Source organism: Bubalus bubalis, chromosome 4 (assembly GCF_019923935.1).
Source record: "Bubalus bubalis isolate 160015118507 breed Murrah chromosome 4, NDDB_SH_1, whole genome shotgun sequence".
Lineage (NCBI taxonomy): Eukaryota > Metazoa > Chordata > Mammalia > Artiodactyla > Bovidae > Bubalus > Bubalus bubalis.
Window position 1 is genome coordinate 59,762,784 of NC_059160.1, and position 21,120 is coordinate 59,783,903.

The 21,120-nt window shown below is 43.8% G+C and overlaps 1 protein-coding gene across 2 annotated transcripts in view; it reads right to left on the reverse strand.

The window, feature by feature from the left end:
- The window catches only part of ELK3 (ETS transcription factor ELK3), a 177,166-nt gene extending 167,067 nt beyond the window's left edge, over window positions 1-10,099 (reverse strand). For both annotated transcript variants that reach the window (XM_044941482.1, XM_044941481.1), the window contains exon 1: window positions 10,075-10,099. The gene's annotated coding sequence lies outside the window, so the exon portion shown is untranslated. The remainder of the gene's footprint in view (window positions 1-10,074) is intronic.
- Between the last annotated feature and the right edge of the window lie 11,021 nt (window positions 10,100-21,120).

Genomic DNA, 21,120 nt, shown 5'->3' on the forward strand with positions numbered 1-21,120 from the left:
AGAAGGAAATGGCGACCCACTCCAGTGTTCTTGCCTGGAGAACCCCAGGGACGGGGGAGCCTGGTGGGCTGCTGTCTCTGGGGTCACACAGAGTCGGACACGACTGAAGCGACTTAGCAGCAGCAGCAGCAGGCAGGTTTTCAGAGGCTGTGGTACGTCAGGGTTCTTAGTTCCCGCTGCTTGTGCCTCTTCCCACCTGTAGCAGGTGCTCCAGTTTCCCTGGCCCACCTGGGTCCCCCTGCAGCTGTGGACAGCTCCAGGGCCAGCCGACCACTTCTCCTCTCAAGTGCCTAGAGAGGTCTTTGTTTATACCCGTCACAGGAGCTCACTAGACTGTTTGTACACACAACCCATAGATGGGGGAGAGGATGCTTAGTGCTCTGGGGCCAACTGTCAGTGACACAAATGGGACTTACTGGGGAAATGCCCCAGCCTCCTTGATTTCAGGGGTACAGTGCTGAGCTTGTTCCACCTTGTTTCTCAGAAGGTCCCCACTGGAACTGAGTGCCTTTTTCCCTGAGTGTAACCTGCTTTGGGGATTTCTCTCTGCCCCGACTTACCTCTCGTACTTCCTTATTTGTGCCTTCTGGATCATTCCTCCAAACTACATATACTCAAGCCCTGCTTTGGGGGAAACCACCACCACTCAGCATTTCTAAAGGGATGGCTGCCCGATCCCTTAGTTTGATATGCTCCCATCCAGACACACCTTCCCTATGGTCTGTCAGCCCCAGCTCCCTGGCATCAGACACATCAATGGTGGGGGGAGGAATCCTTGAGCCATCTTCAGAGACAAAAAGTGGAGGCGGAAGGTGCATGTCAAGTTTACCTTAGTCTCTATCTTTATAGAAACTACCCCTAAGAGATGGTTGCAGTAAATTACCATTAAACAAAACACACACACACATACACAAAACCTTCCTCTGTACTCTGGCTCACTCTCCGGTGTGGTCAAGCACTTGGACCTCTGTAAGGACACATCTGTACTTTATGGAGATCATCATGCCATGAAGACACAAAGGACAACCCGTTTGGTGGCTCAGTTCTGGTGCTGTATGTGTTTGTTCTGTGTTCATCAAAGCCTGGTCCTTCTCACTGAGCATACGACTATAGATGACATCCCTCAGCTCCCTTTGTATTAGATGTGGATATGACTGAGTTCTGTCTGGCGGAATGTGGACAGAATTGAACTCCCAGGATTGGACATTAAAATCCTCCCATGGATGATCCTCTGTGTCTCTACTGATCTACTGCCTGGAAGCTGAGGATTTCTTGCCCCCAGGGCATGGCAGGACTCATGGCAGTAGCCTGAGGCCATGAAGCATCATGTAGAGGATACCTACACTGGGTTGACTGTGAGAAGAAATAACTTTTATTTGATTAAGCTACTGAAATGCCAAGGCTTGTTATAGCATCTAGAGCTGTGCCAAGCAAGGCACCATTGGTACCTAAAAGTGGAGTACTGCCACAACAAAAAGCTAAAATAATATCGTATGACTTAGCAGTTGAGTAGCAATTGGTGAGGAAAGTGACATAATAGGCTGGAAAGAAGGAGACTTGTTTTATAAAACACTGCCTTCAGTGGCAGACAGCATGTCTGATAAGCCTTTAGTTTCAGGGGAGGTGGTTGGGAAGAGTCAGAGTAATAGGGTGTGTTGACCCTTCCCAGGGCAGGGACCAGGATAAGTTGAGTGAGGCATCCAGGGCCCAAGATTAAGGCAGCAGCTACTTGCACAACTCTGCTCTTAACAATGAGTTACAAGAAAGGGGTATGTTCAGGAATGACTAGCTAATTTTTGAAAGAAGAGAAAGAGTCTAGAGAATCCAGAAACACAGGATCCAAAGGGATATAAAAGCCTACTACGTTTGGATTCCATATAGTAAGATTATCTGAGAGCCAAAGGCCCTTTGTGACTCACACCTACTGACAAAGATCTGAGTAAGAGTGTGATTTTCCCATTTGCCTATTATCTGAGATACTCTCAAGATAGCCACTCAAGTTCAGTTCAGTCGCTCAGTCGTGTCTGACTCTTTGCGACCCCATGAATTGCAGCATGCCAGGCCTCCCTGTCCATCAAGCCACTCAAGAGAAAGGCATTAATGAGGAAGCAAAGAAACAGATGAAACTTGAAAAATTCTATATGGGAAAAAACTTTTGTATGAACTTCTGATCATGGAATTATTGAGAAGCAAAGATTGGAGGTTTCTATGTTTTTAGGGAATCACATTGTCAATGAAAAATGAGCCTAGATTTAAAGGTCTTTGACAGTGAGGGCCTTGAAGCAATCCTTGAGTCTCCAAACTTGTCCAAGCAGGAAGTGGGCTTCCAAAGCCATGCAGTCCTCAAAGACGATGGGCCCCCCAATATCCCATATGTTCCTATTGGTTGGCCATGGAAGATAACAGTTGAGGAAGAGCCTTCCAGAGAGCAGAGGTGGACCAGAGAGAGCAAAGGACAGGGAAGGGTATGATAAGAAGGGTGCAGCCAAGGAACTCACTCTTACACCCAGGACGGGGCCACCACAACGTGCTCGCGTCAGGACTCCACCATCACCAGGGCTGTGTGCTGTGTGCCTCCCACTCCTTCCTTTCCAAATGGGCATGTGTGTCACTTTATCTCATTCTCGCCCAACGCTTTATATGGCATATGAATGGGGCAGAGACAGCAGCTTGTCCTTTCAAGTCAGAGGTTGATGGACAATGAGGCAAACCCTCCATCTTGATGGGAAAAGTCCCCATTCCACCCAGAAATCCTGAAGTTTTAGCTGAATGTAATGACTGTAAAGGACATTGGGTCGTCTCCTCTGGGGAGGGGACGAGTGTGTCGTCTGTGTGGGAAAAGGGGTTAGGTGAGTAAGGTTATTTGGTAACCAAAGGACAGGCTGTGGCAGATACATAGTTCTCCAAGACCATTTCCTCTTTTACCTGGAAATCCAGCTAGACCATATTTCTTAAACATTAGCAGTTAGATGAGGCCATATATCTGAGCTCTGGCAAATGTCATAGCAGAAAATGTGCACTGCTTCAGGCCTCATGAATTAAAAAAATTTCTCCTTTTTTGTTCTCCAGTTGCTAGCTGAAAAGAGAAGGATTTGGGGGCTCTTAGGGTATTGGAGAAGTCTATGGCAACCCACTCCAGTACTCTTGCCTGGAAAATCCCATGGGTGGAGGAACCTGGTGGGCTGCAGTCCATGATGGGGTCACGGGGAGTCATACACGACTGAGCGACTTCACTTTCACTTTTCACTTTCATGCATTGGAGAAGGAAATGGCAACCCACTCCAGTATTCTTGCCTGGAGAACCCCAGGGACGGGGGAGCCCGTGGGCTGCCGTCTATGGGATTGCACAGAGTCAGACACGACTGAAGCGACTTAGCAGCAGCAGCAGCATGGTATTGGAAAGCTATTAGAGTAAAGAAGTTTGGGTCCCTGAACCTCCTTATCAAATACCTGTAGATGAGTTTATGGGATAAGAAATAACCATCTCTTAGATTAAGCCAATAAAATGTTAGGGTTTCTTTGTTACAGCAACTCTCACTGCCCTCATACAACCTCTCTTATTGCTTTGTTATCAGGATTGAGTGAGTTAATATGAAAAGTGGCGCCTGGCACCAAATATATGAAAAAAGGTATTCTATAAGTCTTGGCTCCTCTCATCAGTTTGAGAACAGGCAAAAGTTTGTCATGAACTTGGCTTGGCAGAAAGCAGCAGCACCAATGGAAAGCAACATAATTCAGCATAGTATTCCTAGCTTTAATCAGAAAGCCTTGAAGTCTATAATAGCAGACCCTAATCCAGGGACGTACTTGGGTATTTATAATACCTAGTCTAATCTGTCTCCTGAGCCAACCCTACTTTCCACATCTTTAGTGCCATGTAAGTTTAAAGCCAAAAAAACTATATACTTTACAATCCCTCAAACAAACCCAGGACAATGTGTGTTATGCAAATATCCAGGTAACTTAAAACACTTAGCTTCATAAAACTGAAAGAAAGGTAAATACTTCCAATACTGCCTGCCACTGCAGCACAAAGTGGAAACCCATTTCTATCCAGAGCTGCTGAACTTGCTGGGTTTGGTCCCTTACCAACCTAAGGTTTAAAAAAGAAGGAAAGAGAAAAGATAAAGCATGCCATAACTTCTTAGACCACATTCTAAAAGCAAAGTCAATTATTGACACATTTTGCCTACATTCTGAAACAACTTTTTTTTTTTTTAAGAAAAACTTTCTATTTCATATCAGAATTGTAGCTTTGTGATATTTTGAGAAGTTTCATTTCATTCAGTGTGACAAATACTAATTAAGGGCCTGGCACATGCATTGCTGTTTTTATGCATTTCTGCAAAAGGTCATAATTACAGAATATATTGTTTCTAATAGCCAATATGCTTCCTAGGGATATAAGGAATATTGTACCATGTGAATAAGCAGAAAGGGAACCATTACAGAAGGAAGATGCTACTGACATAAGAAACAAGAGCAATGTTAAAGTCCTGTGGTCTTATCAGTCAATGACAGCTGTTTGTGGATCTAAAATTCTTTGATTAGACCCCAGGAATTGACTTAAAGATTCCAGTTCTATGAAAGGACAAGATTATTGTCAGTACCCAAAGCCATCTTTAGGTCTTTGGACAACCTCTCCCAATTCACCCAGCCATCACCTCTGATCTGGTTTATTCACTGCCCTCTACAGTTAGAATTTCAAGGTCAGAGATGAGCACCACTTCAGAAGGTCATAACCCCTTGACTTTCCACCAAGCTCCCCTTCCCAATTCAAAGTCCCAGGTAATGGTCAAAGTTATTCATTGTATTCTCTTTAGGTTTCAGGAACATAAATGACCTAGTCCTTTGCCATATAATTGAATGACAAAAGATTAGCATTATTATATAAAGAATTTCTACTAGTCAATAAGAAAATGAAAATATTCCTAAAATATGTAAAGATACAATAGCAAATTCACAAAACAATTAACAGTCAATAAACATTTGAAAAAATTGATTTTTACTGGTAATCACGTTAATATAAGTTAAAATAACAGATACGATATTTCTTCTCTCAAAAAAAGAAAAAATTTAGAAGAGTAAAATATATAGTACTACGAGGGAGTTCAGAAATAGGCACTTTTACAGATTGTTATAAGAAGTATCAGTTCAGTTCAGTCGCTCAGTCATGTCCAACTCTTTGCGACCCCATGGATTGCAGCACGCCAGGCCTCCCTGTCCATCACCAACTCCCAGAGCCTATTCAAACTCATGTCCATCGAGTCGGTGATGCCATCCAATTGTATCTTCCTCTGTCGTCCCCTTCTCCTCCTGCCTTCAATCTTTCCCAGCATCAGAGTTTTTTCAAATGAGTGGGTTCTTTGCATCAGGTGTCCAAAGTATTGGAGTTTCAGCTTTAGCATCAGTCCTTCCAATGAATATTTAGGACTGATTTCCTTTAGGATGGACTGGTTGGCTCTCCTTGCAGTCCAAGGGACTTTCAAGAGTCTTCTTCAACACTACAATTCAAAAGCATCAATTCTTTGGTGCTCAACTTTCTTTATAGTCCAACTCTCACATCCATACATGACTACTGGAAAAACTATAGCTTTGACTAGACGGACCTTTGTTGGTAAAGTAATGTTGGAATGAAAACTGACCTTTTCCAGTCCTGTGGCCACTGCTGAGTTTTCCAGATTTGCTGGCATATTGAGTGTAGCACTTTCATAGCATCATCTTTTAGGATTTGAAATAGCTCAACTGGAATTCCATCACCTCTACTAGCTTTGTTCGTAATGATGCTTCCTAAGGCCCACTTGACTTTGCATTCCAGGATGCCTGGCTCTAGGTGAGTGATCACACCATCAGGGTTTTCTGGGTCATGAAGATCTTTTTTATATAGTTCTTCTGTGTATTCTTGCCACCTCTTCTTAATATCTTCTGTTTCTGTTAGGTCCGTACCATTTCTGTCCTTTATTGTGCTCATCTTTGCATATAATGTTCCCTTGGTATCTCTAATTTTCTTGAAGAGATCTCTAGTCTTTCCCATTCTGTTGTTTTCCTCTATTTCTTTGCATTGATCACTGAGGAGGGCTTTCTTTTCTCTCCTTGCTATTCTTTGGAACTCTGCATTCAAATGGGTATATATTTCCTTTTCTCCTTTGCCTTTCACTTCTCTTCTTTTCTCAGCTATTTGTAAGGCCTCCTCAGACAATCCTTTGGCCTTTTTTCATTTCTTTTTCTTGGGGATGGTTTTGATCACTGCCTCCTGTACAATGTTACAAACCTCTGTCCATAGTTCTTCAGGCACTCTAGAACTTAAGTGCCTGATTAGATCTATCAGATCTAATCTATCTATCAGATCTAATCCCTTGAATCTATTTGTCACTTCCACTGTATAATTGTAAGGGGTTTGATTTAGGTCATACTTGAATGGTCTAGTGGTTTTCCCTACTTTCTTCAATTTTAGATTAGCACAAAATTTTTAGAAGTCAATGTGGCCTTATAAAGCAAATGAATTTAAACAGCATATATCTTTGACATAACATTTTTTAACCTAGTAATTGTTTTCTAGGAAACAATCACGGCTATGAGAAACTTTAGTTAGAAAGAGGGTTACTGCAGAGTTGTTTATCTTTGCTAAAAGTTGGAAATAAAGGCACATCTCATAGATATTGCAGGGTCAGTTCCAGACCACCACAATAAAGCAAATATTGCAATAAAGTAAGTCACATGAATTTTTTGGTTTCCCGGTGCATATGAAAGCTATGTTTGCACTCTACTGTAGTCTATTACATGTGCAACAGCACTGTGTTGTAGAAACCAATGTACATACTTTAAGTAGAAAGCATCTTATTGCTAAAAATTTCTAGCCATCATCTGAGCCTTTAGCGAGATACTTTTTGCAATAGAAACGAAGATCACTAATCACAGATCACCATAACAAATACAGCAATGAAAAATTTTCAAATATTGTGAGAATTACCAAAACATAACATAGAGATAGGACATGAGCAAATGCTGTTGGAAAAATTGCATTGATTAACTTTGATGCATGGTTGCCAAAAAACTTTAATTTGAAAAAAAAAAAGCAAATCTGTGATGCTCAATAAAGCAAAGCAAAATAAAACAAAGCATTCCTATTAATTAAATGTCCAACAAGATCAGATAGATAAATGAAGCTACATCATTTTATAGACTACCATGTAACCACTTAGAATAATGTCATAGAATATGCAGTGACCAGAAAGATGTTTATGGACTATTCTTAAGAGGGGGAGAAAGCAGAGTACAAAGATAAACACAAGCATCTGGTTTGTGTGTGTGGTTATGTATGTTTCTAGCTATATATATATTAATATAATCATTTTCACACCCATATTTAGAAGGATCCTTCCCTAAAAGCTAACTGGCTATCCCTGGGTGTTAGGATGGGTTCACTGACATGATCTTATTTAATTCTCACCACAACCCTATGAGTTAGGTACTATTTTCTCCTCTTTTGCTGCTAAAGAAATCAAAGTTAAGAGGGGTTTAGAAACTTCCCCAATATCATGCAACACATAAGAGGCAGGGCTGAGCTCAGATTGTTTAACTATAAACCTGCATTATGGTTCTATTAAGGAAAATGCAGTAAGTTATCTGTGATGTTAAACTTATTCAATATAAATAATAAGTACTATACCATTTGAGATCAGCTCCTTCCTGCCTTTTTGAACCTAAAAAAACCACTCTTTAATGAAAAGACAGAGATTGCAACTGTTTCATTTTTTAATATCTTTAGTTAGGAAAATTAAAAGTTGATAACCTAGAATGTCCCTGATGGCTCAGGAGATATGGGTTCGATCCCTGGGTCAGGAGGATCCCCTGGAGAAGGAAATGGCAGCACACTCCAGTATTCTTGTCTGAAAAATCCCATGGACAGAGGAGCCTGGTGGGCTACAGTCCATGGGGTAACAAAGAGTTGAATATGATTGAGCACAAGCACGCACAACCTGGGACTTTCCTGGTAGTTAAGAATCTGCCTGCCAATGCAGGAGACATTGGTCTGGGAAATTTCCATATGCCACAGGGCAACTAAAAGCCCGTGGGCTCTAGAGCCCATGCTCTGCAACAAGAGAAGCCATGACAATGAGAAACTTGTACACCGAAACTAGAGAGTAGCTCCCGCTCGCTCTCAGCAACTAGAGAAAGCCAGTGTGCAGCAATGAAGAACCAGCACAGCCAAAATTAAATTAATTAAATCTAAAAAGTTGATGTGTGCTGTGCTAAGTTGCTTCAGTGGTGTCTGACTCTGTGACTCTATGGACTGTAGCCCACCAGGTTCCTCTGTCCATGGGGTTCTTCAGGCAAGAATACTGGAGTGGGTTGCCATGCCCTCCTCTAGGGGATCTTCCTGGCCCAGGGACTGAACCCACATCTCTTAAGTCTCCTGCATGTAGGAGGTAGGTAGGCTCTTTACCTCTAGCACAGGTAGGCTCTACCTCTAGCACAACCTGGGAAGCCCCCAAAAGTTGATAATCTGATGTCAATTTTTCTCATTTTATTTTTAATTTCACTGGTACTGAAATTCAAGTGAGGAAGCCATGGGTGAATGGGGGGATAGCATCCATGAACCTCATGAAAATAAATGTAAAATGATGTCCATATGACTACATGCTTTTTTGCCGGGAGAGTCTCCATAGCTTCCTGGCTGATTCTCAAATGCACCCAGGTTGAAGAAATTAAGAACCTTTCTCTGATTTTTTTTTTTTTTGACCTTTCATAATCCAATACACACTTTTATCAGGGAATGGCATCCCATCCCTCTCCCTTTTCTGAGACCATCCTTTATGAGGTATCTTCTCCTTCTCTCTCCTTTATACCTTCCATTTCCCTCTCTCTTCTGCTGTCTTCTCATTATCCTACAACTATTTTCCAGTCTCCCTAATTCTTAAAAGAAATATCTCCTGAGATCCCACCTCTCCCCTAAACTATCATCATCTTTTCATACAGCCCAAAGACACTGAGGATCTACTCGAATTCAACCCCTGTATGAAACATAAAGATGAGTAAGACAGACAAGGTTTCTGTCCTCCCTTAAAGAACTTCACCTTTAGAAAAAGATCTGAAAGAATTACCTTATCAGTTAAGAACATTTTGAACAATAATTGGAAACCCCACTAGGTGTGGCTTAAACTCCCCTCACATAACAGGAAATCCAAAGATAAGCAGTGGTTGGCATCAGTTGTCATCCAAGGCCCAAGCTTTTTCTATTTCTCCACTCTGGCATCTTTAGCATGTTGACTTTGCCACCATGCCTGTCATTCATAGTCACAAGACGGCCACGGCAACTCCAGGATTCCACTTTCAAGGCAGAAAGAAGGAAACAATAGAACAACTGTGTCTATCTCTCCTGTGAGGAAAGCAAATGCCTTCCCCCCAAACATACCAGACTTCCTTCTGTTTCATTGTGAGGAGGGAGACAGGAAAATAGGCCTCTGACATTCCTACATCTGCCTGGAAGCAGCAAGTTAAAGAGGCAGCTGAGAGTGACTATGAATTAGCCCAGAAATCGAGTCATCCAAAACACATAATTGAACAAATAAATACAACAACTTAAAAAATAACAAGGGCTTGACTCCATTCCTTCAGTGTGGACTGTGTGTGTTGACTTCCTTCCATTCCTATCAAAATGAAGGGAAATGAGTAATTTTATAGAGAACTTGACAAGCACTACATCAGCCAGGTGACCAAGGTCAATATCAACATTCATAAATCAAACCAGATCTACCTCGGTGGCGTAGTAGCTAAGATCCACCTGCCAGTGCAGGAGACATGGGTTCAATTCCTGGTCTGGCATCCATTGGAGCAAGTAAGCCCACGCACTACAACTACTGAAGCCTGTGCACCTAGAGCCCATGCTCCACAACAAGAGAAGCCATGGCAGTAAGAAGTTTATGCACTGCAGCCGCTCGCTGCACCTGAAAGCCAGAGCAAAGCAACAAAGACCCAGTGCAGCCATAAATAAAATTTTAAAATATTTAAAAAAATGTTTGGGCATAAATCAAACCAGATCGTAAGTCATAATGTGACAAAAATGGCACTTACCTCTGTGGTCTTTCTCCTCCAAAATCCAGAACCCCAGAATAATCATGAGAAAGATCAGAGAGATCTCAATGGAGGAACATTCTACATAATACCTGACATGTACTCCTCAAAACTGTCAAGGTCATCAAAAACATTATCGCAGCCAAGAAGAGAAAACTAAATGTACTGTGGTGTCCTGGATGGAATCCTGGAACAGAAAAGGGACGTTAGGTTAAGATGTATCGATACGGGTCCATTTATCATGACAAATGTTCTACACTAGTGTAAGCTGTTAATAATACAGGAACTGGGGCCAGGAGTAGAGTGCACGGGAACTCTTCATACTATCTTTGGAATTTTTCTGTAAATCTAAAGCTATCCTAAAAAATTAAGTCTTCTTTTAAAGTAATGAAGGCTATAAAGTAAATAAAATAGGGTAATGAGAGAGAGAAGGGTGGAGAGGGAGAGTTTAGAAGGATGATCAGAGAAAGTCTCTGAGGAGGTGACATTTATTTCCAGACCCAAACACTTCAAATAAGCCATGTGAAAAGCTGGGGGAAGAGCATTTCAAGCAAAAGGAATGGCAAATTGAAAGCCTGAGGAAGTTTAAGGAAGAGAGAAGACCCAAAGTAAGTGAAAGGGCAGGTGATGAGGTTGGGTTTCCAGACAAGACTGAATGAAGTCCATAACCTTCTCAGGTCAAGGTTTGGATTCAATAGCATACAAATGTTAAATAATAATAACTGTATTGGTCTCCTATTGCAGCTACAGCGAATTACCACATAAGTCAAATTAGTGGTTTTAAACAACCCAGATATATTCTCTTGCAGTTCTATAGGTCATAAATCAGACATGAACTTCACTGGGCTAAAATCAGGGTAGACACAGGGCTGTGTTCCCTCTGGAGGCTCCAGGGGCGAACGTGTCACCAATCCTTTAAGAGGTCGCCTGCATCCCCTGGCCTGTGGCCCCTTTTTTCATGTTCAGTGCCAGCAATCCCAGCATGCCAACCTCTGTTTCCATTATCACATCTGACCCTGCCTCTCCTCTTTGACGTATATGAATCCTTGTGATAACATTGAGCCAAACCAGATAACCCAGGAAAATCTCCCCATTGCAAGATCTTTAATGGCTCAGGTAGTAAAGAAATCACCTGCAATGCAGGAGACCTGGTTTGTTCCCTGGATCAGGAATCCCTTGCAGAAGGGCATGGCTATCCACTCCAATATTCTTGCCTGGAAAATTCCATGAACAAAGGAATATGGTGGGCTACAGTCCATGGAGTTGCAAAGAGTTAGACACGACTGAGCAACTAACACTTTCACTTTTTTTCCACTAATCATGTCTACAAAGTTCCTTTTGTCAGGTAATGCTCACATGTTCCAAGAAATCGGACAGAACATATTTGGGGGGCCATTGCTCAACCCGTAATAATAATAATGACAACGATAATAACAACAACACAACTCAACCCATAACATTGCTTTTACAGAGATTTTAGCTTAGGAAGGAGCTCTATGGTAAATATATCATCACACAATTAAATATGAAAATACCATTTGTGCTAAGTGCTCTAACAGTAACAAGAAGAATAACAAATTCAAATGGGAGAAGCTAAGCTAAGGTTGAAAGAGGTGGTTAGGAAACATTTCTGAGGAAGGGATAGATACACTGAGGGTTGAAAATCCTCCAGGCTGGAGCATTCCTAGGCAGGGGAATGACAGATAGGGAGCCCCAAGCTGAGGAGAAACCTGATAAGAGACACATACTAGAGGCTTCTCAGATGGCGATAGTGGTAAAGAACTCGCCTGCCAATGGAGACATAGGAGACTTGGGTTTGATCCCTGAGTCGGGAAGATCCCCTGGAGGAGGGCGTGACAACCCACTCCAGTATCCTTGCCTGGAGAATCCCATGCACAGAGGAGCCTGGTGGGCTACAGTTCTTAGAGTTGCAAAGAGTCAGATACAACTGAAGTGATTTAGCATGCACGCACATAAAAGACCCTCCACAAAGGCTGGCTGGAGAAAACCTGAAAATAGTCTCTCTGCATCACTTCAGTAATCTGAATTGTGTTGAGTAGGAAATTCAGTGACTCCTCAGCATCTGAAAGGAGAAAGGTCTGTCTTATCATCAGGTTCTCCTACTATGTGAGCGATCGTTTTGTGTCCTCTTTTCCAGGACCCCGTTGAGTGAGTCAGATTTCATCTATACTCTTCTCCCTTTGGGATCTGGCTGAGGCCGCCGGGTGCTGTGTCTGACTGAGCAGATGTGACAGAGTCCATCTATCTATTTCCAGTTTGAAACATTTGAGAAAAACATGCCATATTGATGAGATGTCTGGATTAGTGGAAATCGATGGGAGTGTAGGATTTCAGTCGGTGCTGTTGGAATCACTGGAAGTTTTCAGCACGACACTGTTTTGTGAGCAAACTTCTGAAAGTATGCTTTTATACTTTCCACACCCCTCCTCCACAGGTCTCCAAAACTCAGCTATCCTAAAGGGAGTTAAGACTTCCTGCAGCAGTAGACAAAGCACTGAGTGTTAGCCGCTCCGCCAGGTTCAGATTACCTCCGACAGCGACTGGGCCATAGCCTGTGGCCTGTATTTTCAGGGCTGCATGGAGAGAAGGGGACGGCCGGTGACCCTGGAAAGGCTGTGCTGGGCCTGGGTGTGGTGGGAAGTCACCCTCCCTCTTCGGGGACAAAGCGTCCCACCCTAAGCCGGATGGTGGCATATCACAGCCCGGCCTCCCAATTTCACCCACCAGCCCCCCATTTCCCATATCATCCGAGGTCACAGAGACCCAAGCCAACAGACGTGACTGCACAGCCCCGCAGGAAGTGAAAACTGTGAGAATAAGGCTGGGCCACCCCCCTACACAGCCCGGAGAAGCTGTCTGTGCACCCAGCCGGCCAGGGCTGCTTCCGGGCCGGCATCCAGGTCTGCTCAGGAGACCCAGGTGGTGGTGTTGGAGTCGCCCCCACCCCCACCCCCCCACACCACCCTGCATCACACTTTCCAGGAAGGGGTGGGTGGGGACGGGTGGTAGTTGGGAACGTTGTCGGCAATGAATGTTGGTGTTTTTTGAGCCGGGGCCAAAGCATTGTGTGTTTCAGGGGGTCTGGCCAACTGCCTCCAAGAGGGAGACTTCCATGACAAGACTGCCGCCCCAGCCTGGAGCAGATTTGTTTGAACTTTGCAGGGGTGGATGCGCTCGGGGGTGAGTTCCATCAAGAGAGCCAAACCTTTTTTTTTCCTCCTTCAATCTTCAAGCAAGTGAAGCACTGGGGCTGAATGGTGGGCTTGATGATGTGGGAGGGTGCTGTCTATTACCAATCTTGTCAACCATTTGCAGTCGACAGTGATCTCTTTCTGTTTTACTGTCCCGGGGTCCAAGTCTGAGCTGAGGCAAACAGGCTTTCAGAATGGCTGTCCAGCTTTCAGCAGGGGACCATCACTAAGCTGTATTGAGTTCCTATCTACAAGAACTTCACACTGCGGCTAGACCTCTTCCTCCCATCACCTAGCCCTCATGGCCTAAGCTTAACACAGGAGAACAGAAGCAGGAGGAGAATGACAAAATCCAGCGGGCCCACCTTGAAGCAACTCCCCAGGAAGTTTTCCACCAGAAATAGGTGAGGCCAAGACCAAGCACTTCTTAATGGAGCTAGGTTGCTGCTTCAAAGTGGGTTGAGCTCCACCCTTTTCATGTTCCATCTGATCACAAACAACTTGTTTCCATTTGGAAGGTTTGATGCTGCTGGTGCAAATTATAAGGGCTATTGTGGCCACTGGCAGGGTATTAGCAAACAAAACTAGCCACTGGTCATTTGTTACAAATTTCAGGCTCATGGTAGTTGAAACTGCACAATCATTTGGGGAGCCTGAATGTTCAGAGGGAAGAAGACTAAAGTGGGGGAACTTATGTCCTAGAGGAGACCATACATTCTCCAAACTCTCAGCCTGGGTCATCTGTAATTCTAGAAATTGGATTTAGCAGATTTAGCACATAAAAATGCAGAAATTTGAAATTTGAAATTCAAATAAATAATGAACACTTCTTTTTTTAGTATAATTATAGGCCAAATACAGCATACAGCACTGGAAATACTTAGGCTTAAAAAGTATTTTTTCTTGATCTGAAATTCAAATTTGATGGGCACCTTGTATTAATATTTTCTCTGGCAACTTGAACCCAGGTACAGGATGCCTCCAGAAGCTTCTACTGAAGGCAGAAGTAGAAGGCAATCCTTCTGTGAAGTCTGCCTTCCTTATTTAATAGTTTAGCCTTTGAACTCTTCTAGGAGTTGGTTCTCAGACTCAAGAAATGTTTGTTTAAGGGATGAGTGATTTAGAATAGGAAACTCAAATGACCAATTATCACCAACTCAGTCAAAGGGACTCTTCACAAAAAAGAAATGTTGTTGTCCTATAATAATGAAATTACAGATGTTGAGAACAGACTTGTGGACACGGGGAAGAAGGGAAGGATGGGATGAATTGATAGAGTAGCATCAACATATACACTACAATGTATAAGATAGCGAGCTAATGGGAAGTTACTGCGGAGCTCAGGGAACTCAGCTTGGTGCTCTGTAATGACCTGGAGGGGTAGGGGTGGGGAGAGAGGGGTTCAGGAGGGAGGGGATATATGTATACATATAGTTGATTCATGGATGAGAAAGTTGGACTATAAAGAAGGCTGAGCACCTAAGAATTAATGCTTTTGAACTGTGGTGCTGGAGAAGACTCTTGAGAGTCCTTTGGGCATCAAGGAGATCAAACCAGTCCATCCTAAAGGAAATCAATCCTGAATATTCATTGGAAGGACTGACGTTGAAGCTGAAGTTCCAATACTTTGGCCATCTGATGCAAAGAGACGACTCATTTGAAAAGACCCTGATGCTGGGAAGGATTGAGGGCAGGAGGAAAAGGGGATGACAGAGGATGAGATGGTTGGATGGCATCACTGGCTCAATGGACATGAGTTTGAGCAAGCTCCAGGAGATGGTGAAGGACAGGGAAGCCCAGCATGCTGCAATCCATAGGGTCAGACACAACTGAGCCACTGAACAAAAGTTGATTCATATTGTTGTACAGAAGAAACTAACACAACATTGTAAAGCAATTATCCTCCATTTAAAAAGTAAATTAAAAAAGAAAATAGGAAAAAAATTTAAACCTTCAAGTGACCTTATCTTGAGGGCAAACTGATGCCTTAGTGATGCCCAGCCCAGCCCTTTCTACACCACAGGGAATGCATATGCAGGGCAGCCGACTGGGTTTTCTGTTTTCCTTACCCTATTAGCCTCTGCCTTGGAGCCTGAGAAAGGCAAGCCTCCCTTGCTCTCTCCAAAGTAGCTCCCCATTCTTTCATTTACAGTATTTCCCCTAAATCCATTTGCCTGAGAATCTGGGCCAATATTTGGTGGTAAAAGCAATTTAATTTTTTATTGAGGGCTAGCAAGAAAATGGCAACCCACTCCAGTGTTCTTGCCTGGAGAATCCTAGGGACGGGAGAGCCTGGTGGGCTGCCGACTATGGGGTTGCACAGAGCCGGACATGACTGAAGCAACTTAGCAGCAGCATAAAACTAGCCCTTTTAAAGTGGCATTTAGTTTATTCATGATACTCAACAACCACCACCTCGATCCAGTTCCAAAGCGATTTCATCACCCCAAAGAGAGCCCCAAACCGGTGAAACCACCCCAGCAACTTACTTTTGATCTCTTCAAAATGGTGCGCTTCCCTCAGGAGGCCAGGGTGAACGGAAGGAGGAAAAAGGCAGCAGGGACTCTCCGTGGAGTCCACGCACAGGACCTGTTTACTAGTACGAGCCTCACAGTACCTTTCATTGGCTTATGAAATGGAAGGCTTCACAATTAAAAGGCTCCTGAGGGACAAGTATTAGGCCAAATGTGGCTCCAGGTGAAGGAAGAGGGTGCCTGCTAGGCCAAGGTTCTCCAGGGAGGGGTCAGGAGCTGCCAGCTGTGAATCAATGGGGAAGGGAGTCACTGAGCATGGAAGGATGTCTTGTGAAAGGTGCAAACCTGCTTCTTGGGGAGAAGAGGGAGCAAAGGGTTCCCAGAAAGGGGCCCAATTGGTCTTGAGCTTCCAGGTTCAGTGGGAGCAAGTGAATCACTCAGGGGAGGTGCTGGGCCTCCCCTCGGCCAGTGAGTGCTTTGAGGTTTCCTGATTTACTGAGGGAGTTAGTTCCTTCTCAGAGGAACCCTTGACTCTTTCCTCTTGAGAGGGACTGACCCTCCTTATTGTTTAGAAAATCTGGTGCAACTGCATTTTTTTGGAGACAACTGCTCTTTCCTGCAGTGACTTGTAGCAGTTTTATTACCCAGCTGGGTCTTTCTTCTTTTATTCTTTCACTGCCAACAGGGGTCCCTCGCTCACCGCAAAACCAGAAGCTTCCCAGCTTTGAGCAGAGGTGGGAGGGTTGGCCCCCTTGTTCAAGATGTAGGGGTCAGGTAGTGAGCTCATGCCCTTTTTTGTAGAGGATGCAAGAAAAAGAACAGCCGGGAGGAGGATCATCCTGAGATTGCTGGAGCTGCCAGGGTGGCACAGAGTGTAACAGTCACTCATTCAACAAACACGCAGTGAGCGTGTGTTTGCCTGAGGTGCTGCGCTCGAACGCAGTGGGTAACCGCTGAACTTTGGCTATGGTATCCTGCGTACCAGGCACGGTTCAGGTTGCTTCACTTTTACTAACTCATTGAAGTACCACCGTCCTGTGATTATTTCTGTTAAAATGAGCTTGCCTACAACATGGTTCCTCCTGGGGCCAGGCCTTGTCCACCATCCCAAATGAAGCTGAGTCCCCCTATAACTGAGTTCTCAACTTCCCTGGTGGTTCAGCGATTAAGACTCCACACTTCCACTGCAGAGGACGTGGGTTTCATCCCTGGTCAGGAAATCAAGATCCTGATGCCACGTGGAGCAGCCAAAAACCAAAACAAAACCAAGTTCTCTTGCTGAGTTTATAATTAATCTCTCTATCCCAAACTGTATTTCCTTTCTTGTCCCGGCCCTGTTCCCCTCAAGATTGAGACGTATCAAAGAAAAGCGGGAGGTTTGAAACCCGACAGGGCCCTGCAGGCACTTCCTGGGTACAAAAGCTCCTCCGTGCTCCCCATTTCTTGTTGATAGAAAAGAAAGGGCTCTAGTCTCCTAGGCCTTCCCAAAGAGCAGGCTCAAGCAGCTAATGATTAGGACAGTAGTCACAGGACTCCTAGTTCCTCCTGATGGGATACAGAAAGACAATCTGATATGTATCTTTGAGTTGTTCTGCAGAAACTAAGACCTTCACCCAGGTAGAGGAGGGTGACTACATGCTGACCACAAGCATGTGGACCCCAGATTGGTAGGAACCAGAAGGATGATGACCTAGATTCCCCAAAACAACACTTTATGACCTCACCACTCACCAGTCAGAAGAAAGCCCATGAGCTGATCACTCATCCTGACAGTCTTTAAAAATGCTCGCCTGTATACACTAACATATGTAAAATGGATAGCCAGTGGGAATTTGCTGTATGACTCCGAATCTCAAACCAGGGCCCTGTGACAATCTAGAGGTGTGGGATGGGGTGGGAGGTGGGAGAAAGGCTCAAGGTGCAGGGGACATATGTATACCTATGGCTGATCATGTTGATGTATGGCAGAAACCAACACAAAACTGTAATTATCCTTCAATTAAATAAATTAAAAAAAAAAAAACCTTGCCTGAAAATCATCAAGAAGTTTGGGTCTTTGAAGCATGAGCTTGGAGCCCTTCAAACACTCGTCAGAGTTGAGTTTTCTGTGTCTCCCGGTACATGAATCCCTGCTTGGTAATATAACCATCAGTGAGGATTCAAACCCCTTCCTTCACTCTCCTGCATAAACAGTAATCACAGAATGCAAAGAAGTCATGGTCACGACAGCAGAGAAGTGGAGGAACACAAATACGCTTACCCCTCTGTGCACAGAGCTCACCCCACAGAAACCTCCACTCTCCAAACACCTCTCTGATACTCCCAGGGTCCACAGAGTTGGAGCATCTGTCCACTCCCTCCAGCCTATGCTCTGGACATTTTGCTGAGACATCAGAGAAGACACAGCATTTAAATGGATATCCTGAACAAGTACATCTACTTTGGACGTCAGCAGATGAAAAGGTGAAAAACCCTAGTACAAATCACAAGGTTGTGTTTCCATGAGTAGAACTAGCCCAGCCTGGAGGTAACCCTTCCCCCTGTGTTTGAGGGGGATGAAGGGTCCCACAATGTAATTATACTCCTTTCTAATAAGATAATTTGTTAATGGTTTGATTTTATGCTCACGAGATTTCTTTCACACTAACAAACCCGTAAATTAGAAAAGTCTTCATTGCATCCTGTGGTGAGAATCGGGAAACACAGGCATTGTGCTTTACTTTTTCACATTGTACTTGAATAGAACTGTGTTCTCTTTTACTTACAATCCGTCTGAAATTCTGTCTCACTTTTAAATGCATTCTTGAATACCCCCTCGTCTCACCTTGTTTTGGGGTGTGTGTGTGTAGTAGAAGTCTTTCAAGGAAGGGTTAAAGAGTCATGCTAATTAGCTTCTGCCCTCCCGCCCCCCCACACCCCCCACACCCCCCCACACCCCCCCACACCCCGCCCCCCACCCCCAGGGGGGTGGGGGTGGCTCTTAGAATCATAGAGTTTAGAAGGAGTGAGATAATGAGGGAGTTGCTGTTGTAATATTGCTTCCCTGAAAAGCTTCAGGAAGGGTGAGGGGACTAATTGGGCTGGTCTGGCAAAGAATTCAAGAGGAGTCTAGGAGGAGTGGGAATCTGGAAGGAAGTGAATGGAACTTCACCTCCACACTTGCTTTTCAGGGATTGGTGCACGGATGGTAGAAAGCAGAAGCCCTAGGGAGAGAGCAGAGGCCTTTCTCTAAATTGTCTGCCCAGAGAGGAACAAAAGGATTCGCCATCACCTCCAGAGAACAGTCCTAGCTCTCCTTTTAAGATCATCTAAGGAGTTTGTTAGTTGCTCAGTCATGTCCAACTCTTTTGCGATCCCATGGACTGTAGCCCACTAGGTTCCTCTGTCCATGGAATTCTCCAGGCAAGAATAATGGAGTGGGATGCCATTCCCTCCTTCAGGGCATCTTCCTGACCCAGAGATCGAACCCAGGTCTCCTGCATTGCAGGCAGATTCTTTATCATCTGATCCACCAGGGAAGCTTGCCCACCTCGAAAACCTGTTAGTATGAGCTTAGTGGCTTCAGGAGTGTCCCGGCAGTGCAACCGAAGGGCTGTGGGTGTGGCTTTAGTGGCAGCAAAGTAGGAGGAAATAATTGGTGTTAGACACCAGGTAGGCACCCTCTGATCTGGGATGATCCAAATGCTGGTTATGTCATTTTCTAGGTATGCAACCCTGGGCAAGATACTTTCAACCCTCTGAGTTTCATTTTTCTTATCTATTAAGTGAAACTATTACTACTATCTACCTATCTACTTCTCGGGGTTATTTTGAGGAATGAGGTATACTCCTTAGCCAAGCACCAAACACATAATTGTCTCTAAATAAGTATTAGCTGTGTTATAACAAAAGAACACTGGACTGGGAGTCAGAAGTTTTTCATTCAATGAACATTCGTTGAGCATATACTATATGCCAACTTTTCACTTTCATGCATTGGAGAAGGAAATGGCAACCCACTCCAGTGTTCTTGCCTGGAGAATCCCAGGGACAGGGGAGCCTGGTGGACTGCCGTCTATGGGGTCACAAAGAGTCGGACACGACTGAAGTGACTTAGCAGCAGCAGCAGCATGTGCCAAGCTCAGTTCTAGATATTGGGCATTCTGGAGAGCTAGATAATTAAGACATATACTCTGTCCTTAAAGGGGCAAGTTCAATATTTAGTGGAGTGGTGCTGGGGTTGGGGTGGTGAGTGGGAAGATGAATATAACCTAGGTACAAGTTCTGGTTTAGGCCTACAGTTTTCTTTTCAGCTTCTGATCAATGCCTAGCACCGTGCTTGAATGCATGCTTAGTCACTCAGTCGTGTCCAACCCTTTGCGACCCTTTGGACTGTAGCCCACCAGGCTCCTCTGTCCATGGGATTTTTCTGGCAAGAATACTGGAATGGGTTGCTATTTGCTTCTCCAGGGTATCTTCCTGACCCAGGGATTGAACCCATGTCTCCTCCAGCTCCTGCTTTGCAAGAGGATTCTTTACCCTTTGAGCCAAAGGAAGCCCATACGTTATTGGGTATGACTTATGGGGAAGCCCATATAGGGAAAGCCCGGCATCACACTAGATGCACAATAAAATACTTGTTGAATGAATGTCTCTATACAGTGAGAATAAAAATTCTGATTCACAAAAATGTTTTGAACTACAAATTCAAATTAAATGTCAGTGAAGTCAGGGATGTTGATAATCATTAGCCATTATCGAAACAGTTGATTTACATGCAAATTAACACTCTCAAAGTTTCTTCAAGTACTTGGAAGCCATTTGACTTCTTAAATACATTGAAATCTTATTTACATTATTTTCCTAGTAAACTCTTCCCCCCACGCCCCCACCCACCGCCGCCCCGTGGACAGGAAAAGTAAACTCTGAACAAATTCATATCCAAATCATGGCAAATATAGGTAGGATCCAAGTGAATTGGATTCCATTATGTAACTGTTCTGCAATTTCTTTCAAGTTATGTGAAATTTATTGAATTCATCTACAAAAATAGTCAGGTTTGTTAGAACTTGTTTTGGCTGAAGAAGTGGAAACAGAGTAATAACAAGTGACAATCTAACAAATTCTAAAAATTATTGGTGACAAAATTGAGTCTGTTCTTCCAATTTGCTTGTAATTATTTTATTCTGACTTTTACAATATGTATTTTTTTTAGAGACTCAAGCTGTTTCCACTTAACTTACCTCTAAATCTTCCAGTGTAGCTGTATTTAATATAAGTCAGGGGGCAATAGAAAGTTTGAGAGAAAACAGAGGCCCAAATTAATGTCATACTATAGAGGAGAGCTGCAGAGACTGTTATCACATGCCTCATTTCTCTAA